This window comes from Petaurus breviceps, unplaced genomic scaffold (assembly GCF_028583685.1).
Source record: "Petaurus breviceps papuanus isolate PSGF00001 unplaced genomic scaffold, PetGlider_PUasm1.0 90681, whole genome shotgun sequence".
In the NCBI taxonomy this organism is placed as follows: Eukaryota; Metazoa; Chordata; class Mammalia; order Diprotodontia; family Petauridae; genus Petaurus; species Petaurus breviceps.
The window spans coordinates 5,330,099-5,345,128 of NW_027187307.1; the positions used below are offsets into that span (position 1 = coordinate 5,330,099).

At 38.6% G+C, this 15,030-nt stretch overlaps 1 long non-coding RNA gene across 1 annotated transcript in view; it reads left to right on the top strand.

Annotated features, from left to right (window-relative positions):
• The window catches only part of LOC138143959 (uncharacterized), a 52,474-nt gene extending 43,660 nt beyond the window's left edge, over positions 1–8,814 (top strand). The window contains exon 4 of the long non-coding RNA XR_011163831.1: positions 3,504–8,814. This is a non-coding gene — a long non-coding RNA (uncharacterized lncRNA). The remainder of the gene's footprint in view (positions 1–3,503) is intronic.
• Positions 8,815–15,030: the final 6,216 nt, after the last annotated feature.

Consider the following 15,030-nt stretch of genomic DNA (forward strand, 5'->3'; position numbering starts at 1 on the left):
TGTTCCTGTGATTTTTTCCCCCACATCTTCTTCCAGAAACTATATTGTGATGTAATGCCTATCTACTTCTTTTGGTGCTACAGGGATTGTCTTCACACTTCCTTTTGGAATGTTGTGATTTTTTTCTACATCAGTTTCCAGACTTTTTATTCTTAAATGTTTCCAACCTATTTTCTATTCCTATGATTTTTTTCCCCACACTTCCTTCAAGAGATTATACTCTGATGACATTTCTACCTATTTTCTATAGTGCTACAATGATAATCTTTCCAATTCCTCTCCTCATGCTTTCATTTGTTCACCAATGACAGACTTTACACCATGAAATATTTTGAAATTACTTCCTGTTCCTGTGACTTTTTATACCTCCTTCCAAAGTCTGTACTTTGATATATTTCCCACCTTTTTCCTGTAGTGGTACAATCTTCTTACTTCTTTTATCAGTGCTGTGATTTTTTGTCACACCCACTTCCAGGCTTTATCCTGTAAAATATTTCCAACCTACTTCCTGTTCCTATGATCTCGGCCCCCCCCCCCCATCTTCTTCTAGACACTGTACTGTGTTCATCCCTACCTACTTCCTGTGGCACTACAGATAGCTTCCCGCATTGTCTCAGTGCTGTTTGTTTTCCTTTACTTCAATTTCTATGCTTTATACTATGAAATATTTCCAACCCACTTCTTTTTGTTGTGATGTTTTTATATCAATTTTCAGAGATTTTACTGTGATATTTTTCCCACCTACTTTCTCTTACTTTGTTTTTTTCTTTATACCAATTTCTAGAGATCTTACTGTTATATAAGTCTCAGCTACTTGTTATGTTTTGGTGATAGATTTTACTCCTTCTTACAATGTTACTTTGATTCTTTTCATACCTACTTCTAGGCATTTTACTGTGATATACATTCCATTCACTTCCTGTTAGAGTAATTTTTATAAAACCTACTTCCAATTATTTATTTCCTGTGACATGCTTCCCAACCACTTCCTTTGGTGCCCAGTTTCTGTCCTTCAACTTCAGGGATGGTATGTGACCTTGACTGTGGGGAGTTGGCACCCCACAAGACCAGGATTGGGATCCAGAGGAGGCTAAGGTTGGTTGGGCCAGATGACTTTCCAATCTTCCTCCTCCCCATCCTCTCTACTTTCAGGCTACCTATTGGCTCAGGTCTAGGATTATTTCCCCATATTCCCTTAGGAATCTACTTGGGAGTTGAGAAAGTAAGAAGAGATTCTCCCATTGTTCCTCTAGACTCTCTGTCCCAAGATAAGCTTCCTTCCCTATTTTGTTGTTATTTTTGTTATCTTTTTTTAGTACTCTCTTTGAAGAGAAGACTCCTCATTATCTGCTCTTGGTGCCAGTGACCCCAGACCCTGAAAGAAGATAGGCAATGTGGAGAGTAGAAGTAAGGGACCAGCTGTATTAACTGTAAGGAGAATTCAGAAAGAGATCCCTTAGCTTACATACCTCTTGTGTTCTGCCCAGGGATGCCCTGAGGGGGGCTTCTCCCATCTAATTAGGGAAAGCTCATGGGTATGAGAGCCTCCAGAGCATTTGAAAACTGTAGCTCCCAAAGTTACAGAAGGAATTTTTTTGAAAAGATAAAAATGAAGCAGGAAACTATAAATCAGTAGCCATTACTCCCTAAGACTAATGCCTTAATTTCCCCTGAATCAGGGGACCATGTCACTTCTTGGCCATTTCTAAGCCATGTGGCCTGTGTATTTGTTGTTCTCATCCCCTTAGATTTGGAAAAGACCCATCTTAACCAGAACCAGACCTCTATTTCACTTTCCAACCATTTCTAAATGATGCCAGCACTGGTACACTGTTCTGCACGTAGTAGGTGCTTAATAAATATTTATTGATTGAGTGAATTGGTTGAACGCATCCTTTCCCCCTTTGTGTGGCCTCCCATTAGAATGTGGTTCATTGATGGCAGGGACTGTCTGACTTACTTTGCTTTTGTATCCTCCAAGCTTAGTACAGTGCCTGGCATATAGTGAGTGCTTAATAAGTGCTCATTCATTCTTTCTTCTATGCCCCCAGTCACCTCCATCCAGTCTGAATGTGTGAAAACTTCTTTGGTGAAAGTTGGTCCTTAAGCTCCGGTATTTGTTTGCTGCCCTCTTCTGGAGGGAAAACACGTTTGCCCCTCTTTCTGTTATTTGTGTTCCCAATTCTCTCAGGGTTCTTGCAGCTCCTCCAGGTGCTAGCTGGTGATCAGACTTGGTGGGTGCTATCTGCTTAATGGCTTACCTCTCTTTGACATTTCTGTGCTTTGGTAGCTTCCTTAGTTATCTGATGCCTTCATTCAGATTAATGACTTTTTGATGGTGGGAAATTCCAGACAATTCCTCAACTCTAGATTTCTATTGCATCGGTAAACCCGTTTTCACATTTGTAAAATGAGGAGAATAATTACACCAACTTTACAGAGTTGTAGCAAGGATAAATCAGTGCATGTGAAAGCTTTTTGCAAACTTTAAAGCTCTCCAGAAGTGTGAGCTATTTTTCATATGACTCATGTAAGACAGAACCCGAACGACTTCATATGTGCAAAGGTGTAGCTGAGGCGTAGACCTTTCTTTTTCTTTGCATCTTCTTAAGATCCTTAAAGTGTTGAGACTGATGAAGGCCTCAAAAATATGCAAGGCTTTCTTCACATAGTGAGAGTGAGAGAAAACAGCCTCTACACACACCATTAAAAATAGACCCAAACCCTGCCCACTTCACTTTCTCTGTTTGGAATGCTCCGAAGATTATGCTTGAGGATATTTTTGACACTGCCCTGATGGTAGCTTTAGGAAGAATGGCCAGTGTGTTATGTTGATGTCTTCCCTTAGATGACTTGAGAGATGCCTTCTCAGCTTCTTTTCCCCCAAACTTTCCATGAAGATTAGAAGAGGCAAAATTGAAACACTTAAATCTCCCAAACATTTAATCTTTATCCCCTCTTGTTCTCCTTCCTCCCGCTCCCCAATCTGGCTGCTGAGGAGAAAGCAAATCTAGAAATATTCGTACAAAATATTTGTATAAAATTCTTTAGCATTCTAAAAAATCTCTCTGTCTCTGTCTCTCTCTGTCTGCCTCTATCTCTCTGTCTCTGTCTCTCTGTCTATATCTCTCTGTCTCTCTCCGTGTCTGTCTCTATCTGTCTCTCCCCTATCCATACAGAATCAGAGATTTTGTGAGTTAAAAGGGTTCTTGAGCAGTTGTTATCTCATCCAAGCCATACCCCAAAGGAATATGTGCTCTAACACAGGCACCAGAGAGTTGCCCAGCCTTTGCTTGGTGATCTCCAAGTAGAGGGATCAGGCTATATTCTGAGGCAGTCTCATTCCACTTTGGGATAGCCCTCATGGTCAGGAAGGTTCTCCTCACTCCTGCTTAAATCTGCTCCTCTGGGTCCAAGCGCAACGAGCCTAGTTCGTCTTCGACTTTGGACTTTCTTCAGATTCTTGTTTTTAATTTTAATTTTTCTCTTTTTTTTTCCTTCAGATTCTTGAAGGAAGCTCTGAAGTCTTCTCTTATTGGCTAACCACCCTCAGTTCTTCCAAGTACTTGGCTGAAGACATCTCAAACTTGAAACTTGAGTTGTACTTCCCAGTAGCCTGTGGAGGGGTCAGGAGTATTGAAGAGACATCATATGAAGGTCCTGCCTGAGTCAGTCTTTGCCATAGGCATTTGAATATTGCATTGCTGATACACCATCATGACATGAATATTGATCCGGGACATGCTTCCAGTTTCCTGAGGTGTGCACTGTGTACAAATGAATATGTAATCTTGTCAGCAGGGCTGTTCAAAGAGAAACAAAGTTGATGGCAAGAGTGGGAGGGCGGCGGTGCTGTAAGGGTAGGACAAACAGGAAAGTTGAATTTAAGGCCCAAGATTTACAGAATTTCAGAAGACTGTGCCTCTCTCCCTAGAGTTCTCCCGCCTGCTTTCTACACTGCTAGAAAAACTTACCATTACACAGTCATTGAAGACATTGACTTTCCAGGCTCCCCTACTCACCCAGGTCTCTTTTAAAATACAGCTGTCCCAGGGAGAGGGGACACATCTAAACTGTTATCACCTTAAATTAGGTAGTTTATAAGATGACTAGCTGTCACCCTGGAGCATGAGGTGCAGCTGTGGGTGTCAGAGGCTCACAGATTTAGAACTGGAAGGGATAACACAGATTGTCAAATCCATTACTCTGACTTTACAAGGGAGGGAAACTGAGGCCCAGGGGAATTAAGTAATGTGCCCAAGGCCAAGAGCTAGGATATGAACTCAGGTACCATTTCCCAACCCAGTATTCTTTCTTGACACTATTCCCCAAGTCCTAGGCTTGAACCCAGAATTCCCCCCTCCCCACCTAGGAATGCAGAAGTTGACATGGGAGAATGTCAATAATAAATTTGTTCTTTACAATTTTGCTCTTTGGCTCTGAAGAAAATATCTCTTAAGTCTTTTTAATTAGTAGCTTTTCCCCTTAGAAACTCCAAATGGACTTAAAGGAAAAGAAGACAAGCTTTCCAAAGGACTTTTTTTTTTCTCAAAATTAAAACTATTTTCATACAATTATAAACTGGCCATTACATTTTTTCTTAAAGACTTGTCAGAAATTTTGTGGCAGATTTGGAGACAAACCGAGAGCACAGTGATGTTCTGGAAAGTTGTTTTCTTTTTAAGGCATAGAAATAAATGCAGCCATAATTAGGCCATTTACAATGGTTAGTTATTTGCTCTGCTTTGTCCTTTTTGCCATCTCCCGCAAGCCAGCATTTACAAAAGCTTTTATCCTGGAACCATCCGTGTCTGTTTTCTGTTTGTCTTCTTACCAAATCACTGTCATGACAACCTTTTCCCTGCTTTGCTGCTTTCTAAAAGCCACTGCCTCCCTTTTAAGCAGGTCCCAATTACCTTTATGACATAGGTACGTAGCCTATACATGGCTAGGGTAATTGGCTCAAATTAATGGTCAGGAAGCAGCCCTTTTAATGCTCCTTCCCAGGAAGCTTTGCCGAGGGCTCTTATTATTTCCTGAACTCATACAGTGCTTTATGTTCCAATTCTGAGAATCCAGGGAACACATTTAGCTTTCAGTGCAGGGCTTTCTAACTTTTTTTTTTGGTCATGCATTCATTTGCTGCCCCCCCTCCCCTGGCAGTCTGGTATGGACACTTTCTCATAGTTTTAATAATGCAGAATAATGTTTTTAAATGTATAAAATAAGAAACATAGGATTAAAAAGGAAGACAATCGTAGTGAAATGTATTTACTGAAATATCTTTTTCAAAGTGAGTTCCCAGAGCACATGTTAAGACCCCCTATTCTAAATGGTAACTCCTCAAGGGCAGAAAGTCTTTTTCTTCTTTGTTTTCCTCTCAGGACCAAGGACAGGAACTGTGGGCACAGAAAGTGCTCACTCAGCGAATCATGGAGTAGAAAGGGGCTTGGGCCCTCCAATAGCTATTAAGCTTTTGATTGAAGACCTCTAGGGAGAGGGAACTCAGCATTTACTGAGGCAGACTGTTTTGTGACTTCCCTCTGGTTTAAGACAGCCTTTCCTGGGAAGCCATAGGCTTCCCCTATTGACCTTTGCTTTCTACTGCTGCCCCCATGTAGGTGTTGCTGTCAAGAGATTAAGTCCTTATCCCAGTATCCAATTATGTATAAGAAGAGACCCAGGAGACAGTCAGAGACATTGGGGAAAACAACCTCTTAATGATTTGGAGTGCTGAGAATAATTTGTAAAAACAATGGGATGCATTGTTCAATGCAAAGCTTTATTGCAAGCAGTAGGGAAGAGGGGAAATGGGAGACAGGAAAAGGAGACTCATCACTCAATTCAGGCAGACACACAAACTCAAGAGTATTACTCGAGTAAGGCTGCACTGCATTGGGGGAGCACAGAGACCTGGGTCATTCAGTAGGAAGGGAGGAGGGTATTCCATCAAGAAGGGGTGCTCCTAATGGATGGAGGGGGTGCTTCAACACAACCTTATGAGAATGGGGTTTTTAAACCCTAATTTTGGGTTGTCTCTCTAGAGCTGGACAATTTGCATATCAGGGGTCAGAGCAAATGTTATTTTCGGGGTTTGTGAGCAAGGAGAAAAACAAGCTTGCATTAGACAAAATATCATTCGGGGGGCACAGCTATACTTTGAAAAATATTATTGTCAATATTTTTCCCTAAGTATGTCCTATAAGTTTACATTCCCCTCAAAGGGAGACCATCAGGCCTAATCTTACAACAGCCCTTTCTGTGCATAGATTCCATAAGCTCCAGCCTCTTCCAGGGAAAGACTGTCATGGTGGTCTCAAAGCCACCAGGCCCAATCTTATGACACAGCCTATTAAACATTTACAAGGCCCTAGTTGTGAAGACATTTATATTAACCTGAAACCTAGTTCATTATAACTTCCATTCATCAGTCAGTTTGATTCACTGGCATTTATTAAGCACCTACCCCATGCCATGCCATGCACCAAGAGAGGAGCTGTAAAAGCCAGTAAGTGGCTGCTGCCTTCAGTAATCGCCTGGGAAGAAGGTGCCTCAGGGATTATTAACACTATTCTGCAAATTAGGAAATAGGCCTAGAGAGGACCCCCCATTTCCTTGAGCAGTATGGTGAAGTCTTCCCAAAACATTGTTATTCAGAACATGAAATAAAATACATCAGATTACAAAAGAAGCCAATTAGAGTGAAACAGAGTGATCAAAATATAAAAAAACCCCAAAACTTCACTTTTTAAAAGAGAACAGAGATCCTTGAGAGATTGGGAGCTCAGCAACCAAAGGAGGTTTTAAAGTGCTTGAACTATACCTAGTCAATTATTTCAGCTGTGTCAGACTCTTTGTGAGTTTTTGTGACTGTTTGGTTTTCTTGGCAAAGATACTGTTCAGCTTATTTTACAGATGAGGAAACTGAGGCAAACAAGGTTAAGTGGCTTGCCCAGGGTCACACAGATAATAAGTGTCTAATCTAAGACTCTTTACTATTAAGAGGGAAAATGGTATGTATCTAGATGAGTAAATACCAGCGTCAGAGGAGTGTCTCATACCCCTACTTCAATAATTACAGAGACCCCAGACTTCTTGATTCAGTCAGTCTGGCAGAAGTAAAAACTGGGTATGAACAAGGCCCAAACACCTCTACGAAATCAATCAGAGGCATTCCCCCCCCCCACTTAATAGTATTTTATTTTTTCCAATTACATGTAAAGATAGTTTTCAATGTTCATTTTTATAAGACTTTGAGTTCCAAATTTTTCTCCCTCCCAAGTAATCTGATATGTACAATAATGTTAAACATATTTCCACATTAGTCATGTTGTAAAAGAGGAATTAGAACAAAAGAGAAATACCACTAGAAATGAAAAACAAAAACCAAGTGAAAATAGTAGGCTTCCATTTGCATTCAGACTCCACAGGTCTTTCTCTAGATGTGGATGGCATTTTCCATCATGAGTCTTTTGGAGTTGTCTTAGATCCTTGCATTGCTGAAAAGAGTCCAGTCTATCAAAGTTAGTCATTGAACAGTGTTGCTATTACTATGTTCAGTGTTCTCCTGGTTCTGCTCACTTCACTTGGCAACCATTCATTTAAGTCTCTCCAGGTTTTTCTGAAATCTGCCTGCTCATCATTTCTTATAGCACAACAGTATTCCATTACATTCATATTGTAATTGTAATGGAATTTAAAGATCCCCCTGTATTGGCTTGGTTTTTGGTTTGATTGTGTTAAAACCCAGAGCTTGTGAATCCCACTTGTGGGATGGACTTGTTGACGTGAAAAGAGAGGGCTGAACTGGGAGGAGCTGGTGACATAAATTTAGAGAGACACAAGAAAAGAGAGAGGCAGAAGAACTTTTTGGAAGCAGCATCTTAGAGGCAGAGAGAGACTAAGAGGATTGCTGAGGGCCAGTTTGAATTGCCCAGGACTTTTGAGAGCTGCCACCCAGAGCTGCCAAGGACTGAGGAGACGTGGCTGTTATGCTTGTACTTTGTCTGTTTTGATGTTGTTTTGCCAGATTTGTCCACTGGTGAAAGACAGTCCTGTTGTTGCAGAAGTGTTGGAACCTGACTGTTGGTTCAGAGCTCCTGAGACTGTCCTGCAGACAGAGAGTGAATACTGTCCACTGGTGAAGGACAGTGCTGTTGTTGCAGAGGTCCTGGAATCTTTCTGTTGGTTCAGAAGCCCTGAAGAAGGATTTTCTTGTTGTATTTTCACAGAAATCCTGGAATAGGGTTTTGCTAATGTTTTCAGGGGTTCTAGGACTGTTCTGCAGACAGAGAATGAATTAATGAAGACACTGGCAATGTATATTGTGGCCTTGCTAAGCTTTGTCTCCCCAGGAACAAAGATTGCTGAGAACTTGCCTCGTGTCAAGATGAAGAGAAGACCTCCATTTGGGTATTAAATGCTGTGTTTAAGCTTGTTGTAACTCTGGGGTAGATTCAGTTGTGATCCAAGGGTGGGGAACTTTTGACCTTTTTGTGCTCTGTGACTGAACAAAGGAATGTACTTTAAGTATGATTGGAAACTAATCTCCATTTGAGAAGAGGGGCTTTGTGATGGACTAAATGAAGGTACAGCCTAGGGGTGGAGTAGTATTTAGAAGAGGGACTTTGTGACTGATTAAATCAAGGTAATGTCCAGGGGTGTGGTAGTACTTGGAGATTATTTAATCACATTTAGTAAATGCTGTATTTTGAATTATGCTATATTTTGATTCTGTCTGTTCTTAATTTGTCACTGAATAAAATGGAGAGCACCTATGCTGGTATTTTGAACCTTGGGAAGTTGCCTTTGCTTGGCATTACACATATACCACAACTTGTTCAGCCGTTCCCCAATTGATGGGCATCCCCTCAACTTCTTATTCTTTGCCACCACAAAAAGAGCTGCTATAAATATTTTTGTAAATGTGGGTCCTTTCCCCTTTTTTATGATCTCTTTGGGATACTGATCTGGTAGTGGTATTGATGGATCAAAGGATATGCACAGTTTTATAGCCCTTTGGTCATAGTTCCAAATTGCTCTCCAGAATGGTTGGCTCACCTTACTCTCATTGGATTTGGATTAAGGAGGGAATAACATACACATTCATTTGGGTATCTTACCCTACAGGAAAGTAGGGGGAAGGGGATAAGAGGGGGGGATGATAGAAGTCAGGGCAGATTGGGGGAGAGGTTAATCAGAAGCAAACACTTTTGAAAAGGGACAGGGTAAAAGGAGAAAATAGAATTAACGGGAGGTGGGATAGGATAGAGGGAAATATAGTTAGTCTTTCAAAACACGACTACTATGGAAATGTTTTGCATAACTACACATGTATAACCTATATTGAATTGCTTATCTTCCCAGTGGGGGTGGATGAGGAAGGAAAAAGGAGAGAATCTGGAACTCAAAGTTTTAAAAACAAATGCTAAAAAATTGTTGTTACATGCAACCAGGAAATAAGATATATGGGCAATGGGGTATAGAAATCCATCTTGCCCTACAAGAAAGTAAGGGGTAAGGGGGTAAGGGGATGAATAGGGGATATATCAGAGAGGGCAGACTGGGGGAAGGGATAATTAGAATGCATGCCATCTTGGGGTGGGGGGTACAGAAGAGATGGGGAGAAAATTTGGAACTCAAAATCTTGTGGAAATGAATGTTGAAAACTAAAAATAAATGAATAAATTCAGAATGGTCGACTCAGTTCACAACTCCACCAACACTAATGCATTAGTGTTCCAGTTTTTCCATATCTTCTCCAACATTTGTCATTTTCCTATTCTGTCATATTAGCCAATCTGATAGGTATGAGGTGGTACCTCAAAGTTGTTTTAATTTGCATTTCTTTAATCAATAGTGACTTAGAGCATTTTTTCATATGACTATAGGTAGCTTGAATTTCTCATCTGAAAACTGCATGTTCATATCCTTTGACCATTTATCAGTTGGGGAATGACTTATATTCTTATAAATTTGATTCAGTTCTCTATATATTTTAGAAATGAGGCCTTTATCAGAAACACTGGCTGTAAAATTTGTTTCTCAGCTGTCTTCTTTACTTATAATCTTCTTTGCTTTGATTTTGTTTGTGCAAAACTTTTTAAATTTAATGCAATCAAAATTATCCATTTTACATTTCATAATGTTCTTTGTCTTGTTTGGTCATAAATTTTTCCCTTCTCCATAGATCTGACAGGTAAAGTATTCCTTGTTCTTCTAATTTGCTTATGGTATCACCCTTTATGTCTAAATGATGTACGCATTTTGACTTTATCTTAGTATATGGTGTGAGATGTTGGTCTATACCTAGTTTCTGCTATACTGTTTTCCAGTTTTGCCAGCAGTTTTTGTCAAATAGTGAATTCTTATCCAGGGAGTCTTTGGGTTTATCAAACAATAGATTACTATAGTCATTTACTACCATGTCTTATGTACCTAGCCTATTCCACTGATCCACCATTCTATTTCTTAGCCAGTACCAAGTAGTTTTGATGATTACTGCTTTATAATATAGTTTTAGATTTGGTACAACTAGTCCACTGTCATTTGCATTTTTTTCATTACTTCACTTGATATTTTTGACTTTTTGTTCTTCCAGATGAATTTTGTTATTTTTTCTAGCTCTATAAAATATTTATAAAATAATAGTTTGATTGATATAGCACTGAATAAGTGAATTAATTTAGGTAGAACTTTCATTTTTATTATATTAACTTGGTCTACTGATAGTAATTGATATTTTTCCAATTGTTTAGATCTGACTTTATTTGTGTGAAAAGTATTTTGTAATTGTGTTCATATAGTTCCTGAGTTTGTATTGGCAGGTAGACTCCCAAATATTTTATATTGTCTACAGTTATTTTAAATGGAATTTCTCTTTCTGTCTCTTACTGTTGGGCTTTGTTGGTAAATATATAGAAATACTGATGATTTATGTGGGTTTATTTTATATCCTGCAACTTTGCTAAAGTTGTTAATTATTTCAAGTAGTTTTTTAGTTGATTCTCTAAGTATACTATCATGTCATAAGCAAAGAGTTAAAATTTTGTTTCATCATTGTCTTTTCTAATTCCTTCAATTTCTTTTTCTTCTCTTATTGCTAAAATTAAAATTTCTAGTATAATATTGAATAATAGTAGTGATAATGGTCATCCTTGTTTCACTCCTGATATCAATGGGAAAGTGTCTACCTTATTTCCATTACATATAATGCTTGCTGATAGTTTTAGATAGGTGCTAGTTATCATTTTAAGGGAAGCTCCATTTATTCCTATGCTCTCTAGTGTTTTTAATAGGAATGGGTGCTGTATTTTGAAAAACTTTACTGTGTTTATTGAGATAATCATATGTTTTCTGTTAGTTTTGTTACTGATATGATCAATTATGCTGATAGTTTTTCTAATATTGAACAAGCCCTGCATTCCTAGTATAAATCCCACCTGGTCATAGTGTATTATCTTCACGATGAATTGTTATAATCACTTTGCTAATATTTTATTTAAAATTTTTGCATCAATATTTATTAGGGAAACTGATCTATAATTTTCCTTATCTGTTTTGGCTCTTCCTAAACCAGGTATTGGCACCATATTTGTGTCATGAAAAGAATATGGTAGGACTCCTTCTTTGACTATTTTTTCAAATAGTTTATATTGTATTGGAATTAATTGTTCTTTAAATGTTTGGTAGAATTCACTTGTAAATCCATCTGGTCCTGGAGATTTTTTACTTAGGAAGTTCATTGATGACTTGTTCAATTTCTTTTTCTAAAATGGAGTTACTTAAGTATTCTATTTCCTCTTCTGTTAATCTGGGCAATTTACATTTCTGTAAATATTAATCAATTTCACTTAGATTGTCAGATTTATTGGCATACAGTTGGGCAAAATAGCTCCTAATTATTGCTTTAATTTCCTCTTCATTGGTGGTGAATCCACCCCTTTTATTTTTGATACTGGTAATTTGGTTTTCTTCTTCCTTTTTTTGTTTTATTGAATTAACTAAAAATTTGTCCATTTTATTTTTTTTTTCATTTTTCAAATGCTTTATTAACTTCTGATTTACATCATTCATTTTCACCAGATTTTGAGTCACACATTTTCTCCCCATTTTTCCCCTACCCACCACCCCAAAATAGCAGTCCCACAGTATATCTCCTCTTTCAATCTGCTCTCTCCCATATCTTCTCTCATACCCCCTTTGACTTTTCCAGTAGGGCATGGTGGATCTCTATGCCCCAGTGCCTGTATATATTATTTCCCAATTACATGTAAAATAGTATTATTAATAGTATATATATATATATATATATATATATATATATATATATATAGTTATAAACATTTGTTTTTAAAACTTTGAATTCCAGATTCATTCCCTTCCTCCCTTGTCACCCACCCTTACTGGGAAGATAAGCAGTTCAGTATAGATTGTGCATGTGTAGCTAATGCAAAACAATAACATAATAGATATATTGTAAAAGACTGACTATATTTCCCTCCCTTCTATCCCACCTCCCACTAGTTCTATTCTCTACTTTGATCCTGTTCCTTTTCAAAAGTGGGTGCTTCCAACTTCCCTCCCCCCCAGCCTGCCCTGCATTCCATCATCCCCTCTCTCATCCCCTTCCCCCCTACTTTCCTGTAGGGTGAGATACCCTATTTAGTGTGTATTTCATTCCCTCCACTAGCCAAATTCAATGAGAATAAGGTTGACCCATTCCCTTTTGCCTTCCTATTCTTCCCCTCCATTGTAACCATTTTCCCTTGCCTCTTCTATATGAGATAGTTTACCCCATTCTGTTTCTCCCCATCTCCTCTTATTATATTCCTCTCTCACCTCTTTTTTTTAAGCAATTTGGGTTAAGTAACTTGCTCAAGGTTACACGGCCAGTTATTTTGTGTGGGTGCCAAGTATCTGAGCCCGGATTTGATCCCCAGGTCATCCCGACACTGGAGCCAGTGCTCTTACTCGCTGAGCCACCTGGTTGACCCTAAAGGCAAGATTCTTTTTTTTTTTGCTTATTTGGAGGGCAATTGGGATTAAGTGACTTGCCCAAGGTCACATGGCTAGTTTTTTGTGTTAAGTGTCTGAGGCTATATTTGAACTCAGGTCCTCCTGACTCCAAGGCCAGTGCTCTATTCACTGCACCACCTAGCCACCCCCAAAATTGGACCATGTTTTGTTTTGTTTTTAAAGCAATTGGGGGTAAGTAACTTGCTCAAGGTTACATGGCCAGTTATTTTGTGTGGGTGCCAAGTATCTGAGGCCGGAATTGATCCTGGGTCTCCCGACACTGGGGCCGGCAATCTTACTCACTGCGCCACCTGGCCGCCCCTTCCTCTCTCACCTCTTAATTTCACCTTTTAAGTATAATCCCTTCCTATTAAATTGGTCCTGTGCCCTCTATATATGTCTACCTGTAAACATATATACACACATTCACATATCTATTCATACACCTGTATGCCCTCCGATATAGACATATATATTCCCTTCAAATATTTTCACACTGAGAAAAGTTTCATCAGTTACAATGATCATTTTCCATATAGGAATGTTAATAGTTCCACTTTGATAAGTTCCTTATGGTTTCTTTTCCCTGTTTACCTTCTCATGCTTCTCTCGCTTCTTGTATTGGAATGTCAGATTTTCTATTCAACTCTGTTTTTTTCATCAAGAATGCTTGAAAGTCCTCTATTCCACTGGATGACCATATTTTCCCCTGAAACATGATACTCAGTTTTGCTGGGTAGGTGATTCTTGGTTTTAATCTCAGCTCCTTTGCCCTCCAGAATATCATATTCCAAGACCTTCATTCCCACAGTGTAGAAGTTGCCAGATCCTGTGTTATCCTGATTTGCTCTCTATTTCTTCATATAATTCATTTAATTTATCCTCTAAGAATTTGGATGCTATACCACTTGGTGCATATATGTTTAGTATTGATATTTCTTTACTGTCTATGGTACCTTTTAGCAAGATGTAGTTTTCTTCTTTATCTCTTTTAATTATATCTTTTTTTTCTTTTTCTTTGTCTGAGATCAGCATTGCTAACCCCTGCTTTTTTTTTTTTACTTCAGCTGAAGCATAATATATTCTGCTGCAGCTTCTTACATTTATTCTTTGTGCATCTCTCTGCTCCAAATGTGTTTCTTTGCAAAACACATTTATTGTAGGATTCTGACTTTTAATTCACTCTGCTGTCCACTTCCATTTTATGGGAGAGTTCATCCCATTCACATTCACAGTTATGATTACTAACTGTGTATTTCCCTTCATCCCATTTTCCTACCATTTATACTTTTCTCTCTCCTTTCACCCTGTCCTCTTTACCAGTGTTTTGCTTGTGACCACAGTCTCCCTTAATTTGTACTCTCTTCTATCAGCACCTTCCTCCTTTTTCTTTCCCCTTTTCTCTCCTACTTCCCTATAGGGTAAGATAAATTTTTATACTCAATTGAGTGTGTATGTTATTCCTTCTTTGAGCCAAATCCTATGAGAGTAAGGTTCAAACAATTTTCTTTCCCTTGACTAGGTCTTTTGTGCTTCTTCATGTGATGTAATTTACCCTATTCTGCCTCTCCCTTTCCTCTTTTCCCGGTACAATCCTTTTTTCACCCCTTAATTTCGTCATATCATCACATCAAAGTCAACTCATACCTGTATCCTCTGTCTATGTATACCCCTTCTTAACTGCCATAATAGAGATGCAGTTCTCAAGAGTTACAAGTATCATGTTACCATGTAGAGATGTAAACAGTTTAACCTTATTGAATAATATGCTTTTTTTTTCTTTCCTGTTAACCTTTTTGTGCTTCTCTTGAGTCTTGTATTTCAAGATTGAATTTTCTGTTCAGCTCTGGTCTTTTCATCAGGAAAGTTTGGAAGTCCCCTATTTCATTAAATATCTATATTTTCCCCTGAAAGATTATGCTCAGTTTTCCTGGGTAGTTGATTCTTGGTTGTAATCTAAGCTCCTTTTGCTTTCTGGAATATCATATTAAAATCCCTTCAATTCTTTAATGT